The 23032-nt window shown below is 38.4% G+C and overlaps 1 protein-coding gene and 1 long non-coding RNA gene across 3 annotated transcripts in view; one reads left to right on the top strand and one right to left on the bottom strand.

Moving 5' to 3' along the window:
- The window catches only part of LOC149588512 (SLIT-ROBO Rho GTPase-activating protein 1-like), an 82422-nt gene that overhangs the window by 29642 nt on the left and 29748 nt on the right, over positions 1-23032 (top strand). The window lies entirely within an intron of this gene.
- On the bottom strand, positions 9041-11816 carry LOC149588513 (uncharacterized). Of its 2 annotated transcripts, XR_016379946.1 has the most exons (3): positions 9657-11816; positions 9270-9407; positions 9041-9191 (listed from the first exon to the last, which is right to left on the bottom strand). It is a non-coding gene; the product is annotated as an uncharacterized LOC149588513 (long non-coding RNA). The 2 variants fall into 2 exon arrangements; XR_016379945.1 differs by having other exon boundaries at positions 9270-11816.

Genomic DNA, 23032 nt, shown 5'->3' with positions numbered 1-23032 from the left:
TAAAAAAAAAATAACAAAGAATTTTTGTTTTTGGACGAAACACGGAAATTAATTTCGATCTCATATCCGTTCTCTTTACGTTATTATTTATATGACGTAATGAAAATAAAAAAAAGGAAACGCAACGCGAGGTTCAGCGGTATTCTAGAACGTTACAGCAGTGTAGAAAATATTATACGCTTACGTATGTTATAGCCTTGGTACTCTTGGAAAACGTTTACCTACATTTTGAAATATCAACTTTATTAGAATATTATAGAACCTTTACCTTGTTAAAATCAAAGTATTCGGGCTCCATCAGGGTTTATTATGATTTTCATTTATTATAAGCAAAAGTTCATAAGATATGTACCATCCATAAGTTTGTCACTGTCAAATTTGGGCTTAGTAATGCAGACTAAATAAGAGAAGATGGAAGTCCTGCAAAACTAATTAACCACCGGGTGTAGGACTTAAATTTTCGCTTGTCGTTCTGCTAGAACTACCACGAGCTGTAAGTCTCTCAGTAGCATTACGAACTTGTATTGGTAGTGTCATACTTATGGTAGGAACATATCTTATAAACCTATGTTACCGTTACGTAAGGATTTTATTAAAATAGTATAGGTTTAATTTATTAGTTGTATTTTTTTTTTACTTCTATTATTTCTTAACTTCTCTATCAATCAAAGTTTCTAGTCGCGGAAACTATAAAATATAAAGGTAGTTTTAAGCTTAAGTTCGATCCTCGAAAATTCTGGCGGGAGAATGGATTCGTCCTTGAATGACGTTGGCGCTCTTTTAAGCCAATCAGCGAGAAGCGCGCGCGGGCTAGCGGAGAATCGGCGGAACCGCTATACGAAATATAAAAATTCTGTGTACTTTTTTTCCGCCAACCGTATAGAGCAGACGATAAAAGCTTTTCCCGCAAAACTGAAGTTCTCGCGCGCGCTGCTCGTGATTTTGTTTTTTTTTTTGACGCGGAATTGACTCGTGAGAAAATATTTCGTGAATAATGGAAATATATAAGTGAACCACCGTGATCTTCAGTAGGCGATAATCGTGATAATCGCGTTTCACCTCACGATTTTCTCCGTTTGCTCTAATTGCGATCTCAAAGATATTTTAAATCACCGCGATAAAATCTTTTTTAGTCTATTCTACTTTAACGAGAAGTTAATATTCAAGGAGATTATCTATGGAGCGGTTATATCTATCTTTAAATCCCAGGGCCGGATTATATAACGCGAAATTGGCGTAATTTTATCCGGATTCGGATTTGCGGTAATAGGAGATTGATATTTAAGAAACTTAGTCTCGGTGTGTAGGATTATAAAGACGCTGAAGCTGAAAAGTGAAAACTTGTATTAAACGCGAGTTCCGCTTACACTTACAGCCTCCGTGTAGAGGAGTTTAGTGGTTTGCAGCTCGCCAAACGTCAGGAACTCGGTTGGTTTTACTTTTAAATCAGGAAAATGGATGGAAAATCCCGACTTAGAAGATCAGGAACTCTTAAAAGAGGAACCTTTTATACTCGTGAGTTCTTTTCGTTTCGGAATTTTTGTTATTATTGTTTGAGCAAATTTAAAGTTACGAAAAATTACGTTAGAATCTGGGTAACTCTTTGAACTTAGGGTCAAAGTTTAACTGTAAGAAAAGGGTAACTCTTAGAACTTAGGGTCAAAGTTTAACTGTAAGAAAAGGGTAACTCTTCGAACTTAGGGTCGAAGTTTAACTGTAAGAAATTTGTCTAGTAAAGTACTGTAGGCGGTTTCCAACCCAGGAAACTCTTAGCGTATATTAATTTCCACGTGATGAAAACACACCACGCAATTTTTACTTCCTGTTTATAATACGTATATTTATGACGTATAATTTAAATCCTAATCGAAATTTAAACAATAAGTTTAACCTTTAACCTTTTTCGAAAAAGAAAAAACAACAAAACAATTTAACAACAATATATATTCCCGGTTTTTACAATAATAAACGGTGTATATGTGTTTATGTTAGACGGTCCTCGAGGAAATTACATAGTTTTTCATAAAGAAAAATGTGGGCTGGTACGTACTACGTAATACTTCAGGCTGTCACGAAAGAAATTCGGGAAATTTTAATGGTTCGATATCCAGGTCATGATGATAGGCGACTGTTAAAAAATCCTCTAAACAATCATCCTCTGACAGAACTTGGAATCAGTTTTTTTGAGAAAATCGCGTTTACAATAACTGGCCATGCAGCGTGTTTCATTATCCCATTCCTACTGCTCCTAGCAAGTTCCACATGCCTCTGCCCCCAAGTAAATGCCATCCCTCGAGACTAGTCCACTTTCCCCTGTAAACCACGCGTTGGTATCCTTGGTTAATACTACTGACAAGTCGCGTTGTCAAATTGTAGGAAGGAAGCCAAAGCAACCAACCAAGCATTTACACACAAACAGCAGATGTTTTTCGGCCTATTTGGGGTCTAAGTGCGCGCGCGCGAGCGGTTGGTTTGGTTTCCCGCGTTTTTTTTACCGCTATAATGCACGTGAAAAATTATCCACAATTCCTCCTACAATAAATCCCCTTGTACCGTCTAGGAAATTGTTCTCCATGAATCAGAATGATTACTGTACAATTTTCACAGAGTAAACGTTTACTTTGAACAAGGGCGGGGGGATAATGCATTTTGTATTACATTTATAATGCACGGTTTCTCCCCTTCCACCATACTCGTCTTTGTAGTTGAAAAAGCGATTAAGGAGACTAGGGGGTCATGTTTCCGTAATCAAAAATTGGGATTGGCTACATGCTTGTTGGGATGCCCTCGGGCTACGGGAGGGAGTTGGTGGTACTGGTTTATTTATTTTCTACAAAGATGAGTTGATTAACCATAATAAATAACTATTTATTAAACCATGCTGAACTTAACAGAAAAATTTATAAGTTGGAACAGGGATATATTTAATTTTAGAAGTAGGAATGGAGAACAGAGTAATATCTGGGCGCGCGTTAAAGTCCCGGACCCCCTTCCAAGGGGGGGGGGTATGAAAGAAGAGGCGGGTCATAGCGATAGAGATAAAAAGGAATTACGTCACTATTTTTCGCCGTCCCCGTCAGCAACGTCATCAAAACGTAGTTTAAGTGAGCCAATAAGATAATATAAAATTTTCGTTACGTGTTGGAGGGAGGTGCTCTATACTGGGTGGGCTATGAGTCGGACTGAAGTAAATACTAACCGTTCAATCCATTCCTACTTCTAAAATTAAATCTATTCCTGGTTGGAATTAATGTTGTATACTTTTGCTGGAAAAAATGTATTATGGCAAAAGTTCTTTTTCTACAATATTATTTTTTCGATAAATGTTTTTACGATTGATGTAGGAATTTTTGTAATCTCGTCGACTGTTTACATATGTAGAGTGTCTTGGGGGGATAGGGGGCGGGGCTATAGGGGAATTTATTCATAACCAGTTCTATACCAAGTTAAATCATTAAACGTCATCAGGTTTTGCTGGCGTATATATAAATATATACTTTCTTTATCCGGTAAACTCGCTTAACTTACCCGAGGAAAGATAATTTTGAAACGACCTCCAATCCCAAGACCCGAGATACGTGAATGGAATCGTAAAAGATATTTGTGTAAACACGACGTATACGATTTTTATCTCAGGATATAGAGTATTAATGTTATTTATTGATCAATATAGGTATTAGATAACAGTGCTGCTTTTCCTCATTCCGAAATATTGAATTACTTCCAGTGAAATTGACAAGGTGTTTTTGTTTGTTTCAATAACTTTATCTCTTAATTTATAACGGTAATTAAAGAACTAGAAAAATCGGTACATCGCGAATAAGTTTTATATATCATTAATGATTATTATTTTAAATTAAGTTAATATTTCTTGAGTTGCCACTCTCTCTCTCTCGACATTTCACGAGATGTGAAAAGTTTCACGCGATTCCTTTTAACCAAATTATTTAATTTGAACACTTACCAGATTACTCTACTAAATTCGCTGTCACTTAATTCAATATTTCACTTGACAGTTGCGAGATTAAATTAACCCTGAAAAAAGGGACACGCGCGTGGAATTTCTCAAACCGTATAGCTTCTGTACAAAGTCACGTCTTAAATAATCCCCTAGAACCTCCTTCATACTCCCAAACTTTACTTACCAAGATGCGAATAATAATATACCCTTCTTGGGTTTCTTATAGCTTTTTCCAGCCCACTCTTGTATGTACTAAAATGGGGAAGAGTACATTAAAACAATGTAATTCCATATTCACTGCATGGGATACCGCAACCTGGGAAACCCTCTCTTTCAAAAATGGCAGACAAGTTTTAATAATGAAGATGGGTAAGGGAAAAAGATTCGCGCCAAAACCCTAGCTCGCGTGATGGGGCAAGTGTATTTGTAATTTCATCCAATGTTGACTATAACTTAGCTCGTTCCATGGGGAATAATATAGGGTTTTCAGTGGTGCAAACTCCGCTTAAAAATTACGTTTCGTTAATATAATACCAACGTCTTACCGTCTTCTTCGGGAAAACCAACGGAAAGGAATTAAGTAAACGTATAGGTAACAAAATCCTCCACCCTCCTAGCGGGCTTTTAAGTAATTACCAGGATTCAGTATGAAACCCACCAAAGGAAGTTGATGTTCTAGTTTCTTATATCAAAATCTGGTTTGTTTAATCCGTTATTTGATAAATTTTACAACAATTAATTTATTTCTGATTGTAAATGCGCGCCTGATCCCGGTCACGTGCTCTGGCGCTAGCGCTCTCTGTCTAATTGCGTATCTCTAATTTAAATAAATAATAAGTTGCTTGGTTGGTTAGGCGACTTGCAGGTTAAAAGCGAACGGCGGACGTGGTGGTGAGATAAGCAGCACCCGAATGACATTGCACGAAACATTATAGGCCAAAACACGCTTGAAATTTACGACCTGTCCAGTCCTCTCTAATATTAAACGAAACTAAGGTAGGCTACGCCCTAGAAAACGTCTATTTATTATTCTCGTTAATCTAAGGCTTAACCAGGCTTAAGTAACGATACCCATCTTCCTGTAGCTCCTTGTATGACGTCAGTGAGAGTCAATTTTGAAACGGTAGCCATCAAGCTCCTCGATTTTGTTTTTCTGACAAAATATTCAATTTAGCTTTTTATATTCGGGATGGTGAAGTTTTCTTTACTATACCAAGAAGCGATATCTGGTTTACTAGGGAGAAGGTATAAGATGCCTTAGTATTGGCGCGCCATAGTCCCAGTCCCCCTCTCAAAATACAAGGGGGGGGGGCCGTAAAAGGAGTCCCCGGGCTATTTCGCTACACTATCCTCAGTCGGAAAATACGACTGTAATTTTCGTCATTCGCGTCTGTCGCGCTGACGTGCGTTTTCAAGAACCAATGAGATGCTGGTTGTAATTTAGAGGCGGCGGGGATTAACTCCGGACCTACGTTTGGACTGGAGATAAAGCTAGATTATAAATGTGGGGCGAGTTTATACCTTCTCCCTAATAAACTAGATATCACTTCTTGACTATACCTAATGTTCCTGATGATTAGCGTTGGTAACGTTGAATAGAGTGAAAGGAGTGGAGGAGAAATAAAACACCCTTAAGAATGCTCCTCTTCCACTCTTCTTTTATCATATTCATCTTCTCTAAGTGGACACGTGACGTTTTAGGATGAAAGAGATGTCGGAGCTATAGCCTACGTGAACCATTAAAAGTTGTTAAAAGCTTGGCGACTTTGAATTAGCCCCCTTTTAACTTTGCTCCATTTTAAGCAAAAAGGTTTGGCCTATTTTGCGGAGTGTCCGAACATATTCCGGAAGAATGAACACTATTTAAATTTGGCACAAATCGCTTTTTGCATAAAGGCCGAGCCAAAACTGCAGGGACTTCTATTAACACTTTGAACCAAAATAAGCCGGCTAGCCAGCTCTTAAGCTCAAAATTGTTTTTAACTTTATTTTACCATGATAAAATCGAGGGGGAACTCACTAACGTAAATTTCACGATGTAATCTCTTATAGATTTCATTGCTAAATTTCAGTGACTAAAACAAAAACTCTGACTTAAAAATGTACACCGCGAATTTCACCAGTGATTTACATCTCTCTCTCTCTCTCTCTCTCTTTCTCTCTCTCTACCTCTCTCTCTCTACCTCTCTCTCTCTACCTCTCTCTTTCTCTCTCTCTCTACCTCTCTCTCTCTTTCTCTCTCTCTACCTCTCTCTCTCCCTTTCTCTTTCTCTCTCTCTCTCTCACTCTCTCTTTCTCTCTGCCTTAACTTTTTACCTTAATTGTTTACTTCCATAGTCTGAGAACTGGGTCTGGAAGTTTTAAGCTGGCACTAAGCCTCTTGAAGCCCGAAGAGACGATAACCGCATAATGACGGGTCAAAAAGAGTTACCCTAAATTACTTCTACAGCTAAAGCGTATAACACGTCCCATACCTATCCCTATACACTTCATGTACTTTATTCCGCGTGTTACGTAAGTGTAAGACGGCGGTAACTGGTGTACTAATGGATTATGGGGAAGAGAGTGTCGCTTATTATAGAAGAAGCGAGAGAGGTCTGTGCTAGTAGCATAGCATCCACGCCATAATCGCTGTCAAATGGATTGAGGTAAATTGATAATGGCTTTTCTCGCCGCGTCGAGCTATAAGTACTCCTCGACGCCTATAAGTGTATGCCCACTATAGAAACAATGGTGAATGCCTCTCTAGGCTTTTATAGTTAAGAGACTAGAGACCTTTCTCTAGCTCCCACTGCTGCTTTTAGGTAAATTTGATCGGGAGGAACGTATCATGATTTGAGAATCAGATAGATATTGGCCAATGTGTACATACATATATCAGGGTTCATACGGAACCTGGAAAACCTGGATAAGTCAGGAATATGGAAAATAGGGGAAAAAGTCAGGGATTTAAAACATTTTCCTAATATGTCATGGGATATGTTAGGGATTTTGTTTGGTACAGGGTTCATACAAACCTGGAAAACCTGGAAAAATCAAGGAAATAAATAGTTGACAAAAATTCAGGGAAATAAATACTTGACAAAAACCTCAGGGAAAATTCAGGGAAATTTAGAAATTTTAGTAAAATTCAGGGATATCAGGGAAATTTGCGTCAAACAGGGGCCGAGTAATTAAGCAAAATGTTCATCAACATACCCCCCTCCATAGGATTAACATTACACTAAACTTTGGAGGCTCGTAACTGTGGTTCTATTAGAGGTACGGCGATGTCCTTTGAGTATGTTATAGTCCTATTTCCCCCCCCCCTCCTTCTTTAACGTTTGCTCCATAAAATACTCCATATACGGAAAAACCTGGAAAACTCAGGTAAGTATATGGGGAAAAACCTGGAAATCTCAGGGAAATTTGTTTTCCAAAAGTTGTATGAACCCTGTTAGAAAGGTCAGGAATATAGGCAACATTTGGTCAGGGTCCGGATAACCTAGAAAAGTCATGGAAAAATTTCGTCCGAACCCTGACGTATAAGTTTTCATTTTCTATTATGGAATTGGTTGCGAGGCCCTCTGTTTGTTTATTTATGATGAGGCATTACATCCCTTGAGTTCATTGACTCGTAAACGATCAATTCCATCTCTACATGTTGTTATTAAATTAGAGAAAGCACCTTTGTTTCGAATCGATACGTTTAAATGGGTATTGTATTGTTGGTTTTCGGATAATGGCCTCTAAAATCAGCTTTCCTCGCCAGCGCCCAGAAAATCCGACCAAATTCAATCCGTTTCGAAAGCATTGGCGAAGCGATTTCACCCCGGTCATATACTTATAATCCAATCCGCACCCTGCAGTGTGTTGTTAGTTCGTGATCCAATCTTCAGAGCCTTATTTCGTATTCGTAGCACCGGTATATCCGGTCTAGAAATTCCGCCCACGTCTCTCGAACCGCGAAACTAATCCGAGACACGATTCGCTTTTAGCCCTTTTTACCCCGTTCTGATTAAAATTTCGGGTTTCTTTCCATGGAAATGTAACTAACGTAAAACGCGCCCCCCCCCTTAAGAGATATCTTAGGGAGTTTTATTTAATTTAATTTAAGAGACATTTTAAAATATCCAGCAGGCTCAGGGAAAACCTGGAAAAGTCACGGAATTTTAAAATGGGCAAAAAAGGTCAGGGAAAAGTCAGGGAATTTGTTTTTAGTGGGTAAAATTTCTGGGGATAAATCTTTATTGAAAGAGTAATGAAAGTTTCTCCTCCTCATCCTCTCTTCTTAACATAGAGTGAACTCTAGAGCAATCCTTAAAAATGCTGTCTAGAATTGTTTTTATAAAGTAAATGCCTTTAAAAAAATCTCTCAGACTGTTATTTATAATTAAAATGTTTCGTAATCATTTTGGTGCAACAAATACATTGGAAAACTTAATGTAGATCGAGTTTATTATAAGCTTTTTTTACATTTTCGGCCTAAAAAGGCCAGGGAAAACCTGGAAAAGTCAGGGAATTTGGTTCTGAAAATTCCGTGGCAACCCTGTATTGTAATTGCTGGTTTTGACCTTAAAGAAGGCCTATATGTGTTCGAGATGTTTTGCCCCCTCCCCCCTTTACTCGACAATTTGCGACAGTGGTGGCTATTTTTAGAAAACGGAAGGTCCAAGATTGCTCTTAAATAATCCAAAGTTTTGAGTGGAAAGTTTGGCCAGCCTGAAACGAAGAAAAAGGTCTTTGTTCCCTCCCTAGTTTATCGATTCTTTCTGAAGTTCTATTCGGGTTTCAACTGAAGATTATACCCTTTCTCCTAAAAGCTATCTTAGTATTTTTGTAACGTCCTAAGGAATACGTTAATGTAGGGATGTCACCATGGAACAAACTTTATCCGGAACCATTAAAAAAATATAAAAAAAAAGTTTATTCATTCTTGTCGCACTACTTCCCCTTTTTTTATATATTTCGGAATCAAGTAAAAATTCCTTCAATTCCAAGCTCCTTTTACTAGCGTCGGCGATCCATATTTAAAAGCTGGAATATGGGATATTTCACGTGGTATCATCTCGGAGTTAAAGAAAAAAAAACGGTTTAACGTTCATTTTTGATATTTAATCTTTTTCCAAGCTTCTTTTCATAATGCGTTCATCTTTTTCCCACTCGGCACGAAATCTCTATACCGCCCAAATATATTTTGGTTGCAGGAATGTTTTTGTGTCGCTGCTTCATCTTTTCTTTGCTCGAATTTCTTTTCATAATACATTTAACGGTTAGATTTATGAGATACGATGTAACATCATTAAAAAAATTGCGTTTTAAAATATACCTCCAAGAACCTATTTAAGGACAGAGAACATTTAAAGACAGAATTGGATCTATAGTTCCATCCCAGGCTTAGCTTGGTATATAGTGGTCCCAGAGAGCAATGGCAGGGTTCGTACGGAACTTGGATAACCTGCAAAACCTGGGTAAGTCAGGGATATGAATATTAGTGGAAAAAGTCAGGGATTAAAACGTTTTTCCCAAAAAATCAGGGATATGTCAGGGATTTCGTTTGGTATATCAAACCATGCTTCGAGCAATGCTAAATATGAGACAGGTGTGACGAAGGGGCTCTGGTCAACACCTTAAAATGGTCAGGGATATTGACAAGATTTGGTCAGGGATAACCTGGAACAGTCAGAGATTTTCAATGTAAAAATTTAGTACGAACCCTGCAATGTTGTTTGTTAGGCTTTTTGCTGCGTGAGCTGTGGTTATTTATTATTAGTTTCTAAAAGAAATTAACCTTCCCATTCATAAAGATTAATATAAAAAAAAATGTAAGAAATGTTTTCCCCGATTTCTTGGGACCGAAAATCAGTTCATTACACCCATTCTCCTTCTCTCCTAAAAAAACGTTGAAAGAGAGAGAAAGAGAAAAATAAAATAATAATCAAGCAAGCTCAGAACGTCTTATCGTTTTGACCTCCCTCTCTCCAAGAAATGGGAAGGCATCACTCACGTGGTTCCAGAATCTCCCCCTCTATAGAGGAACTTGCGTAAAACGCGCGGCTTTGTGGCGTACTTCGAGCCAGGGGTCAAATAAGGTCATCCTTCCTAGGGGGTACCCCGAAAAACGACAGACTGATACCCCAAAGAAAAAAATTTTGAAGAAAAAAATTTGGTTGTAGGCTATATTCACTGAGATGACATTTTTTATTTTTACATAACTTTCATACCAACAACTGTATGGATACTTTATGACTAAAGATAGATACATAGAAGTTCAGAACTTGAAGTAAAATATTTAAAACATTGACCTAAAATATTAGCAAAAGAGAGGTCTTTTTAATCCAAAATTCCTTAAGTTTTCATAGCTACTTCAAAATTATAAATTTCTAGATGTCATTTTATATAAAAATGTTTTAGACATCTATTGATGTCAGTGCAGCTTCTGGGAGGTAACTGGTCTCGTATTTCTACGTTTCTGAGTTCTTATAAAAATAAAATTATTTCTTATATCGGCTAGAGAAGAAGAACACTCGGTTGAAAGTGTGGGAAAAGAGATTAAAAATATCTATCATTTTAAAAAATATATCGCCAAGACTAAAATGCGATTTCGGAAACTCGTGGAGTCGTGGTACTTGAATTTTTAAAAAGGTTAAACGCCTAGCTCTCTCGTGCGGATTTTGACCCCGGTTGTGTCTAGCTAGGGATCTAGGTCTAGGGTACCGGAGTGATTGATAGTGTCGACTGTCGAGTCTCCCGGAGTCCCTGGACGTGTCGAGACACCTATTAAACTTATTATATAATAACTTTTTATTTTAAACCGTTTCACGTAGTTGCCATGGAGAGAAGAAAAACCAATTGAAAATGTTTTGAAATTGCGATAGGGATACAGGGAAAACCTGGAAAAGTCAGGGAATTTGAAAGTGGGCCGAAAAGGTCAGGGAATTTTAAAAATTTCAGCAAAGTCAGGGAATTTGATTTTAGTGGGTAAAATTTCTGGGAATAAGTCTTTATTGAAAGAGTAATGATTCTAGTTTCTCCTCATCCTCTCTTAACACAGAAAACTCTAGAGCAATCCTTAAAAATGTCTAGAATTGTTTTTATAAAGTAAATGCTTTTAAAATAATCTCTTAGACTGTTATTTATAGCTAAAATGTTTCTAAAATTCATTTTGGTGCAACAAATACATTGGAAAACTTAATGCGGAGAGTTTATTTAATTATAAGCACATAAAAACTTGCTTTACACTTTCGGCCTAAAAGGTCAGGGAAAACCTGGAAAAGTCAGGGAATTTGGTTCTGAAAATTCCGTGGCAACCCTGGGATAACACTATTGGTATTTTTAGCCTACACGTGTGTTTCACCGCTGAAAAAAATCCGTTCCTTTACAGTGATAATTTTAAAACCAATACCAATACAATCTTAAACACCTGGTCGAGGAGAGGAGGGTAGTCCACCCTTTTAGTACTAAATATGGGGCAGGTGGTCTCCGTTGGCCCGCTCGTTCTCTCTCTCGCTCCATGCCAGATGCCTAACCTAACCTCGCCATCCGAACTACCCTTAAAAGTCTTACCCACTTAAAAAGTATCATTTTTTATTCGATTTTTAATTTAAAAATGTCCGCATCAAACGCGACCAACCAAGGTCGTTTGTTACGTTACAAGTTATACTTATATATATATAGGGCCTATATATAAAAAATATTATTACCTACCTTAAGACCCACAAACTTTGAAAAGACATTCACACACTCAATTAAACATCTGCTTGCTATAAAGATTTGAAAAAAGAATTCGCAAGTAATGATGCTAGACGTTAACTAACAAACCAGTTTTGTTCAATACCTCGTTATTTTCTAGTTTTATTTTAGCAAGAAGTGATATCTAATTTATTAGGGAGAAGGTATAAATTTGCCACATTTATAATCAAGCTTTATCTCCAGTCCAAACGTTACGTAGGTCCGGAGTTAATCCCCGCCGCCTCTAAATTACAACCATGCAGCATCTCATTGGTTCTTGAAAACTCACGTCAGCGCGGCGACGCGAATGACGAAAATTACAGTCATATTTTCCGACTGAGGAGAGGCGAAATAGCCCGGCCTCCTTTTACGTCCCCCCTTGTATTTTGAAAGGGGGATTGCAGGACTATGGCGCGCGAATACTTAAGCATCTTATACTTTCTTCCTAGTAAACTAGATATCGCTTCTCAATTGGTTTTAGGCCTTTGTAACGTTTTTACTACCCCGTCTTCGATAGGGATAAATTTAGAATTGCTTTGTGTTGGGTTTTAATTAGCGAGTTTATCCATCATCACTCGGGGCCTTACTAATTAGCCGTGCGTGAATTTAAAGCCAGTAGCGCCTGAGAAATAATTGAGAAGCAAGGCTTAATGAGGGAATTATAATACAACCCGTTATGTCTACATGTATATACTCTAATGAATGGTTTCGCGATGTTTTTACGGACTGTTGGGTTTGCTTAAAATATTATAAACCAAGTTTTAGGTTGTAAAATTTAGTTACTTGAGTGTAACGTTAAATTTGCAGAGACTTTGTAAACATATTAGGCTTAACAACCCTTCCTTACGTTACTTGTCACTTTGAAAGTACTGGACTTTGTTATAGGCCTATAGGGAGCTAACAGTTCTCACCCTGAAATGTCACACCCTTCTATCTCTTACTGGAGTTTCATCCCCCCTAACTGTTGGAAACGGTATTCTACGCGCAAAAATGCCAACCAGAGGGGGGCTGTGTGACGTCAGACTATCTCTTCCCCCTAGCCAGTTGTTAGCTCCCTATTTTCTAAAGTGACTGAAAAATATTTCAAGTGGCGCCGTATTAATGTTGTCCAAGCACTAAACTTTTGACCTACATTTTAAGCCTTTTCGGGTATACCAGATATAACTATATTACGCTCATGAACCCTTCAATTCATTTCCCCTTTTAGGCTTAGCGGGGAGGCTTACAAATATACGAGTTCCGCGCTGGCTCTCGAAAGACGTATAAATAACGGAGTAATCTTATATTAATAAATTGAAGAAGCTAAAAAGGAACCTTTAGATGTACGGCTTCCTCACATTTGGTTTTGAAGCAACTTTATTCCCATAGAGTGCAGGAACACTATTTCGAGATCTCCCCTATATATATATATATTTACTTATCATCGTGATGCTAAATTCTTTATATACTCCTCTTCTATAGTCCGTATCTGCCGCTAAGCCTCGGCCGCTAAGCCTCGGCCGCTACTGGATACTAGATTTTAAGAGCGGATTGACCTACATTACATCTTGGCCTAAAACTTCCCCACAGCTTCCGAGTATAGCTTATCTTTATTAGCTAGGATTTTAGTTTCGTTGTATTAATTTTATAAGGTACCATTTGAGTTTTAACGAATTGCTCTAATTTTATATCAACCCCGATTAATCTGGAATTCTGCATGGTAACTTAATTTGTTCTCAGAATTTTCTGATTTGAGATCTTAATATTTATTTAAGTTTATTACCATTTTAACGGTATAATTAAATTAAATTTTATTCAGCCCAAATTGAAAATAATTTTCCAGTGAAATTGTTTATCTATGGTTCTAAAATAGAGATAGTAAATATTATTAGGTTCGCACAGGGATAGATTTAATTTTAGAAGTAGGAATTGAGAACAGAGTAATATCTCTGCGCGCGTCAAAGTCCCGGACCCCTTTCACGGGACGGGGGGGGGGGTATGAAAGAAGAGGCGGGTCATAGCGACAGAGGTAAAAATGAATTACGTCTCTATTTTTCGCCGTCCCCGTCAGCAACGTCATCATAACGTAGTTTAAGTGAGCCAATAAGATAATTTAAACTTTTCGTTACGTGTTGGAGGGATAGTACGCTCTAAACTGGGTGGTCTATGAGTCGGACTGAAATAAATGCTAACCGTTCTCCATTCCTACTTCTAAAATTAAATCTATCCCTGGTTCGCAATTATAAAGTAATTAATTTGGATCAAATAAAACTCGGCTCTTATTTTTCACTTTCCAATTAATTTAAGAGAGACCGAATGAAGAAAAAAGAAAGAAAACCTGCGGAATGTAATGAAAATCGTGCGTTAAACTTTGATCCAATCAATCCGGGTTAGTCGATAAGACACTAGCCTACTGCAGGCGTCTGAACCGGAAGCCATAGCGGCGCGTATCCCATCGTGTAGCGAGTGGCCGATCAAGTGATCTCGTGGTTGTCAGTAATAGCACGCGGCACGCCTTGTTCCCCCGTTAACCTTAATTCTATAAAGGATAGAAGTCTCATTAATATCTGGATTTAACAATCGGTTTCGAACGTGTATTTAATGACCATTGGGCGAGGTTGCAACTAGAGTACTTCGGAGTGGAACGCTAGCTTCGTTATTGGAAATCTCACGGGACTTGGCATAGACCCAGACCCAGTGATATCAAGAAGCGATATCTAGTTTATTTGGGAGAAGGTATAAGATGCCTTTGTATTCGCGCGGGCCATAGTCCCAGTCCCCTTTCAAAATACAAGGGGGACGTAAAAGGAGGCCGGCCTCTCCTCAGTCGGAAAATATGACTGTAATTTTGGACATTCGCGTCGCCGCGCTGACGTGAGTTTTCAGGAACCAATGAGATATCTCGCTGGTTGTAATTTAGAGGCGGCGGGGATTAACTCCGGACCTACTTAACGTTTGGACTGGAGATGAAGCTAGAAATGTGCGCGCGAATTTAAACCTCCCTAGTAAACTCGATATCGCTTCTTGGTGATATACGTACCACAGGGAGCCCACCGGTCCTATAATTCCTATAAATTCCTATATTTTTGAACCTGTCCTATAATATTATCCTATAATTTCATGAAAGGTCCTATAATATCCTATATTTTTGACACTTAGTCGACGTTTTCGTATAGTTTAGCATCAAATTTATCAAAATTTAGCTTTTTTTTTATCGAGATCACATTTGAATAGACACCGAAATTGTGGAGCTCGCTTAGGATTTTTTATATATTATATTATCATAAGTAACATAATAACCATAAGTATGACAATTAGCCAAAACTAACTATAAACCTATTTTCGGGCCTTTTACGTCATCATAAGTTCGCGCCCAGCACAGAGACCCCTAGCGGTGGAAAATGAAGCGACTTCCGCCCCATATCGGAAATCCGGTTCAGAGGTTTTAAGAGACGCCATTGAGATTTGAGTCAACTGTACTAAGCCTTGGTTATATAGTTGATCTGTATTGACTTTTTACTGACTTTAGCGCGACCACGTTACGAAGTTGAAAATTGTACTGGGTAGATTTAGTTACCGAATATTTAGACTTCAAAAGGCTTATCATTTTTGGTGCTGAAATATCCGACTTATGGCAATCTCAAAGTCAAAAATACAAACACCGCGACGACCGCGCGAGCTTGTACAATAAATAGCAGACGAGCTATTTCCGACACAAATACGTTCAAGGAGATGGTTTATTGTGATTGGCTAAAATTGTAGAACTATGTCATTCGCCAAAGACCAGCATGAAGTACTCGACGGGGTTGCAAGTCCTGGCCTGATGTAAGTGAGAGTATCAGTGTTGATTATAGGTTTCATTTGGAAATTTGCATTATTACATAGGAAGAGTCATACTTATGTTTATTATGTTACTTATGATATTATGTTATATTTTAATTAAGTTCTTCTGAGTTTTCAAAGTAAAATCCAATTTGTTATTTTTTATTTTTTGTGATTTTTCTACATAGTTTAAGCCCAAAATTGTATTATATTAGAGCATTTTTAGTCCTATATTTTCCTATAAAAACACATTTTTTCTCCTATAAAATCCTATAATTCCGGAAAAAAATTCCTATTTTTCCTATAAGGAATTTAAATTTATGAGTGGGCTCCCTGGTACCAGAAATACTTAACTAGAAGTTTAGATTGACATTTATCTGATAGAATAAGCCTGGCAATGTATTTCTCTGTATTAATTTGATAAGAGTAATGTTGTTTGTAAATTGGAGACGCGTTTACTTCGGGTTATGGACGGTCTTTTTATTATATAACTTGACATACCCACGCATTCGCCAAATAGGGAAGAAGAAAAAGAAGAAGAAAGGCTTAACCATTCTGAAAATACTTTTCTTTCTTTATCGAATCCTCTGTCATCCTTCTCCTCCTCTTGGACTTCCCATCATCAGCCTCTCCCAATCCCTGTTCGCCACCGCCACCTTAGTTTAGCACGATCTCTGCCGGTCTAGATCGCTAAGATACGTACGGGAGTGCATAGAAATCGATTCGTTTTAACCTTCGTCTTCCTTTTTTCTAGCCACATCGTAGCCAATACGATAGGCTATTAGTTTAACCCGAGCCGTAGTAGTTGTAGTAGTAGTAATTGTAGTACTGGCCGGGGTTGTCGCTTTCGTTATCGTTAGATTTTAGCTAAAAAGGAATTCGATACTACCTCAACCCATCCATAGAGGTAACTGAGCTCGGTTACAGATTTAATTTAAAATTTTTCTTGGTCGCAGCCGGGATTCGAACCCGGGTAGCTCACGCGGCAGTAAGACACTTTACCACTGCACCACGAGGGTTTGACAGAAATACCGAGTTTTCTTCCGTAATTTATCTCTAAAGGGTCAGGAATGAGGCAGGGTCTTTATATTTCTTTTCTTTTTATTTTGGTATACTAATTAAATAGATAACGATGTGGCTACTATTAAGGCCCAACCCTTGGGCCATCTTGTTTTCTTCTTCTTTTTCTTTTTTGGGGGAATGTTTCAAGTGCAGTTGAAAGATTCGTCTTAAAGAGGCCCGAGAGCAAAAATCCACCGCGGAAAAAAAAAATTTTCTTCTTGGAGCTTCTCACTCTTGACATCTACTTTTTTTTCATCAATCCCGTTACAATACCCGGAGATTTTTGTATTTTTCTATAGAATAAGGGATTGAAAGAGAAAAGGGTTTCATCTTTCTTTCTTTTGCTCTTGGGCTTCTTGCTGAGTCTGACCGACCGTTGGAAGATGCTGCCTTAGAGATTTAGATTATGCGGGTGCCCTCAACATTTTTTTACGTAAGCTAGCACGATAGCTAAGGATCTATTGAAAGAAAAATCTTTTAGCCGTATATTCGCATTGTACTCTATTTTTATCTTGAATTTAGTGGAGTGGAAGGCTAGGTACTGCCTCTTTCGTATTTTCATAGCCGACCATGCATTTTGCTCTCTTAATGTCGTTAGAGATATCTTACGAATTTCGTCATTTAAAGGACCATACGTTGAATAATCCTATTTAAATTTATATTTTCCGCATCTTTCCGACGTATGCAAAATTTGATGTACTCAGGTATGGGTTTTATCAAGAAGTGATATCTAGTTTATTAGGGAGAAGGTATAAATTCGCCCCACATTTATAATCTAGCTTTATCTCCAGTCCAAAACTCCAAACGTTACGTAGGTCCGGAGTTAATCCCCGCCGCCTCTAAATTACAACCAGCCAGCATCTCATTGGTTCTTGAAAGCTCACGTCAGCGCGGCGACGCGAATGACGGGAAAATTACAGTCATATTTTCCGACTGAGGAGAGGCGAAATAACCCGGCCTCCTTTTACGTCCCCCGCCCCCTGTAATTTGAACAGGGGACTGCAGGACTATGGCGCGCGAATACGTAGGCATCTTATACCTTCTCCCTAATAAACTAGATATCACTTCTTGGTTTTATGTAAAACGAGCAAGGACTATATAGAAGTCAAATTTTTGGGAGGGTTCCTCGTCTCTGCTGTATAAGACTAACGGAAAGTTCTTCCCTCAAAGGATAAACTCTTTCTCTTACTCAAATATAAAACAAGGGTGGGGAGGAGGTCGAATTCATCCCCAGCCTCTTCCATCATCATCCTCCGGATAAGTCTGGGAAAAGGGCTGGTTACCAAGGGCAACCATTATTGGAATAAGATAAGGTATAAGAACTATATATTGTAGGAAAAAGACCACGAAAGGAAGGAAAAAGGTAAAGAGATAGCCCCGGATGTAATTAGTTGGCCCCATTCCCTATAGTCATTATACTTTTCATTGTTGTTGACCCGAAGTTCATTGTTTGATATTTGCTAAGCTGACGTACGAACCATTGATTCCTTTCATTGATCTCTTTGTCTTTATCCTATCCTACTCCTTTTCGTTATCAACAATGTATATAACTGGATAACTGATGAGGTTTGATCTCTGTCTGTCTTTTAGTAACGCTTCATTTAGTTAAAGGGAGTATGGATTTGAATCGATGTACTCGGTTCCACGCGCCTGTTTTGAAAATGTTAAAGCGCTAGGAGTACAGGGATGCCACGGGTCAGGGAAAACCTGGAAAAATCAGGGAATTTAAAAATGGGCTGAAAAGATCAGGTAAAAGTCAGGGAATTTTAAAAATTTCAGCAAAGTCAGGGAATGTGATTTTAGTGGGTAAAATTTCTGGGGATAAGTCTTTATTGAAAGAGTAATGAAAATTAATCCTCATCTCGTCTCTTAACACAGAAAACTCTAGAGCAATCCTTAAAAATGCTGTCTAGAATTGTTTTTGTAAAGTAAATGCCTTTGAAAAAATCTCTTAAGACTGTTATTTATAGTTAAAATATTTCTTAATCATTTTGGTGCAAAAATACATTGGAAAACTTAATGTGTCAGGGAAAATCTCAGTAAAAGGTCAGGGAAAACCTGGAAAAGTCAGGGAATTTGGTTCTGAATATTCCGTGGCAACCCTGGAGTAGTGAAATCAGGATTTAATACGGTTATAGTTAGAGGATTAAGTCTAGAGTGGAATTGAGGTGACGCAGTGTTAAAGTGTCAAAATGGAAATCAACAACAGTTCTAGCAAAAATCATTGAACTATTGACAATCTACTTGTTACCAAGATAAAAGGATTCTCCTACGTACACACCCATCCCTGAATCATAGCTATCAGAAATAAAAATATATGACAACATCCCACCCGCTGTCTGAGACACTAGCGCCACCTTTCGCCCATTCTTGGAAACGCCAACGCTGTCTTAAAGTTAACAATCTCTCCGCTAGAGATCGCAACCATCTCTGGGTCGATAAATCGAGCGGTTTCTTTCTAAAATGCCAGACTGTTTCGCGCCCAAGTTCAAAATCGATTTTGACTCCCGACTTAACCTAGAGACATACTCCCTCCATAATGAGAGTATAAATATTTTATAAGAGAGACGGTACTTTTTTAAATAATATGAAATTCCTATCGTGTAGAAAAGCCTAGTTTGCAAAAATGATACTTTACCAACCGTCCCTAACACGGTCAGGGTGACCCCCCTACTATGATTCATCTATTTCCGGGATAATTTCGGGGTTAGCCCCTCTAACTCCCCACCCTCAATCGATATCTAGTGTCTGTCTATAGTAACGGTTTCCTTTAATAGGGAAAAAAACGGAGCGCCTCTATAATTTAGATCTAATCTCGCCTAACACCGAACAAAGTATTAATTTAGCCCCAAAATTATTATTGGGTTGTGGTCAAGTAATGCGGGTACGCTTCGTGTATTTCGACCCTCGTCCAGTTAAAACCATATTAAACTTATAGCTCATCATAATACAGGGTGAGTCGGTTTCCGTTAGATTTACACGCAATTTGGGTGGGTTTATTTTCTAATTCTTCCCAAGAGGCCAGCCATTGACCATGACCACTCCCTGACCGCTATAGCTAATCGAGGGTCATTTATTATCTTAAAAAATTAAAAGGAAAACATGTTTACCGGCCGGTTATGTTAAACCCCATTTCTTTTCTTGGCGGTTATTTTTGTCTCCGCGCTTAAATAAACCAATTAACGAGGTGGTTTTATTTTTATTTATATTTTCTGTTCACGCTGCCATGCAGGAAGTGTTCTTAGTGTTTCCATTGGAACTTTGCCCGTATTTATTATATTCCAAAGAGATAAAGACAGACTTCTTTCATTGCCATGCATACAGTACACTCTCCCCAAGTGTGTGTTTGTGTATGCATCTCGTTTTGCAGTCGGTACTTCTTGCAAAGGGGGCGTTATGGCAGGGTTCGTACACGACCTGGAAAAGTCAGGGAAATTGAAAATGGACCTAAAAGGTCAGGGAAATTGAAAATGGACCTAAAAGGTCAGGGAAATTGAAAATGGATCTAAAATGTCAGGGAAAAATATATTGGAGGGAAATTGAAAGTCTGGATGACAGTATAAGGGTGACCATTGTCTGAGATTTGACCAGAGCCCCAAATTCGCGGAGTTTGCTTCGCTCGCCGCTCTGGTTATTTATGATTTACTTAAAGTTAAATTTAAACTAAACAGTTGGCTTATTTTTATAACAAAACTCGTGCAAAAATGATTCGAGTGAATTGAGATTGGTTTTCACATATGTTCGCCATTTAAGTTATTGCAAATGGTCAGGGAAATTTGTGGAATTTAGTCAGGGAAAACCTGGAAAAGTCAGGGAATTTCATTCCAATAAATTTGTACGAACCCTGTATGGTATGGTCCAATCATTAATATCATTCGTTGTGATCACTCATGCGGCGTAGAACGCATTTATTTCGCTAGCAAAACAAGCAGCCCTGAGTTGACCCAACTTGTTGCGAAGCGACGTTCCCTTTTTGACAGATGTTTCGTTTCAAATTACCCAGCCGAAATGTTTTAAGAGTTTTTGACAGGGACAAATTAAAACTGTCCGCGTTCTCTTCCTCCCACTCTCTCTCTTCTCTCCGAAATTCGATATAACTGAATATTTTTTTTTCCAATATGACAGCCGCAGTTCAGTTTTGACCAACCAATAAAGTTTTTAATTAATTAGCGTAGGCTACATGTACATTCTTTAAAACATTCCAATCTCGTTGTATTTCATCCGTGAAATGATATCGTGGGAGTTGTTAGTATTTTTACGCCGCGTATGCATGGTGTCACCTCTGACCTTTGTTTACCAAAATATCAGAGATGTGTAATGTAGCTCCCTGGTAATATGATGTTTTTCTCTTTTGGGTTATTGGGAGGTCATTTGGTAGAGTGACCATTTGAAAACAAGCGCGTGTCCGCGTATGGGTCACGTGACCCAGGGTTTGTTGTACGGGGCCTGAATAAGTCAGGGATTTAAAACATTTTCTTGAAAAGTCAGGGATTTTGTTTGGTATATCAAACCATTCTTCATGCAATGCTAAATATGAGCCAGGTGTAATTATGAAGTGGGCTCTAGTAAACACCTTAAAATGGTCAGGGATAACGGCAAAATTTGGTCAGGGATAACCTGGAAAAGTCAGGGATTTTCAATGTAAAAATTTCATACGAACCCTGGTCCTATGACCTTTTGTTTTAATCATGTCAGACTGGGTTATTTATATCCAAACTCCAAAGTTATTATAATAATTTTACGAGATTTAATGGAAAATATATTTTTAGCTTTGATTTTGAGTTCACTAACTGACAGAGTGGCCGTTTAAGAAAAAAGGCTATCTATCAATCGGTCATTCTCGTAGCGAGTGCCATTGTACCTTTGAAAGGTTCAGGCCCCATAAAAAAATGTAAAAAACCGCCTGACGTAAGGCGTTTCCCGCGAAAACATCTAACCACGTATGGCATAAGAGGATATAGAACTTTGGCTCTTAAAGAGCCATTTAAGCGCACTGCCAATAATGCCCCTCCTTTCTTCGAGCTTGTAACGTAAGCACCACTGTCCATCGTCCATCACCCATCACAGAGAGATTTCTTTTTTTAGCTATAGGGGTCTCGAAAAAAGGTCAAAGTTAACGGTGATAACCTCTAGCGTTTCTATCTTGGGTATCGAACGAGAGAGATATTTATCACCCCTAGCTCTCTGACCCCCAAGATGGCCGAACCGTAATGATAGTGGGTGCAACCTCTCCCCAAAATCTCTCGATCTGTTTTCATCGTGAAAATTGGGGTCAAAAGAAAGATATCTTTTCTTTAAATTATCATTAATATACCTAAGTAAAATGATGGATGCCATTATCTAGGGATATTTTCGTTTTGTTTGGGAGATAATGTTCGTCTTATCTTTAATCTAAATGTTAACTTTACTTCTAGTCTACCGTAAGAAAACCTTTGAACAAAAAAGTTAAAAACTAACTTTTAAAACCAAAGTTAACTTTTTTACCGTGGTCGTTCATCTTTGGTGTAATGATGTTTGTTTCTTGTTTCTAGTTTTTTAAGGTTTCGTAATATTGCTATATCGTAGGTAGATTTTTTTAGTTCCACGAGGTTTTGAATGGAACCTACGTTTAACGTTATGCCTTATTAAGAAAGGGGAACCCACTTGCAAATACCCTATTAGGCGATTACGCTCCGTTGTATGATCTATTTTGATCTGGTTTTCACCCCGTTTTTTTTTGACTCGGGTTTGGTTCGACGTGACACTTATCACCGGAATATGAACCGCCGCGGAAGCTGGATGGTTTTTAAGTAGTCGTCGCTAAGCCCAATTCCTCCAGTTATTTCATCCACCCTCGTAATCCTGACAAAAACAGAATTTGGCCACAAAATCATCAGCCATCTTTTTTTAGATCAATTCCGATTCCTTTCTCTGTCGTTAATCCCTCGGACTTCCGCTTCTCATTTTTCCCATCTGACAATCCTCCTCTTCCTCCCAAAAAAGAATCTGTTCCGACGTACGTCATTTTGCTAAATCTCCGCCCACACTAATGCGCTCCTCCGTGGTACATACAGTACTTATCGTAAGTCTGCGAAAGAGAAAAAGCTAGTACATAAGTGCCCCTTCCCCTCCCCCTAAAAGTCTGTCGTAATAGTATAGTCTTCTGACATTTTAGGAAATCCCTTTTCTTCCTATCCTCCCCGTGACCTCTCGTATTGACCCCGTCGGTTTTCGCTTTTCGCGACGCGTCCCTGGTGTTAGTTAGAAAATTTTAGACGGTAGTAACTTTTTTTAAGTCTAACGGATCGATGCTTGCTTTCTCCGCGTCTGATTCGTTTAAGCCTTGGCGTTAGGCTTAGTGTGATATTACTTTGATTTCCGCACGGGGCTCACGAAGGAGAGGAGACCCCACTCTCTGAACTACAAAACTTCTCCCACGATGATATTCGTAAAGAGCGTTTAAGAACGTCTTTTAAGTTTTTTTATGGGATGGGAGGATTGAAATTATTTTAATACTCT

Source organism: Phalangium opilio, unplaced genomic scaffold (assembly GCF_054372755.1).
Source record: "Phalangium opilio isolate 3A_F unplaced genomic scaffold, DU_Popi_V2 ptg000540l_1, whole genome shotgun sequence".
Taxonomy (NCBI): domain Eukaryota; kingdom Metazoa; phylum Arthropoda; class Arachnida; order Opiliones; family Phalangiidae; genus Phalangium; species Phalangium opilio.
The sequence above is the reverse complement of the archived record's forward strand: the minus strand, read 5'-3'. Positions and strand labels throughout refer to the sequence as shown.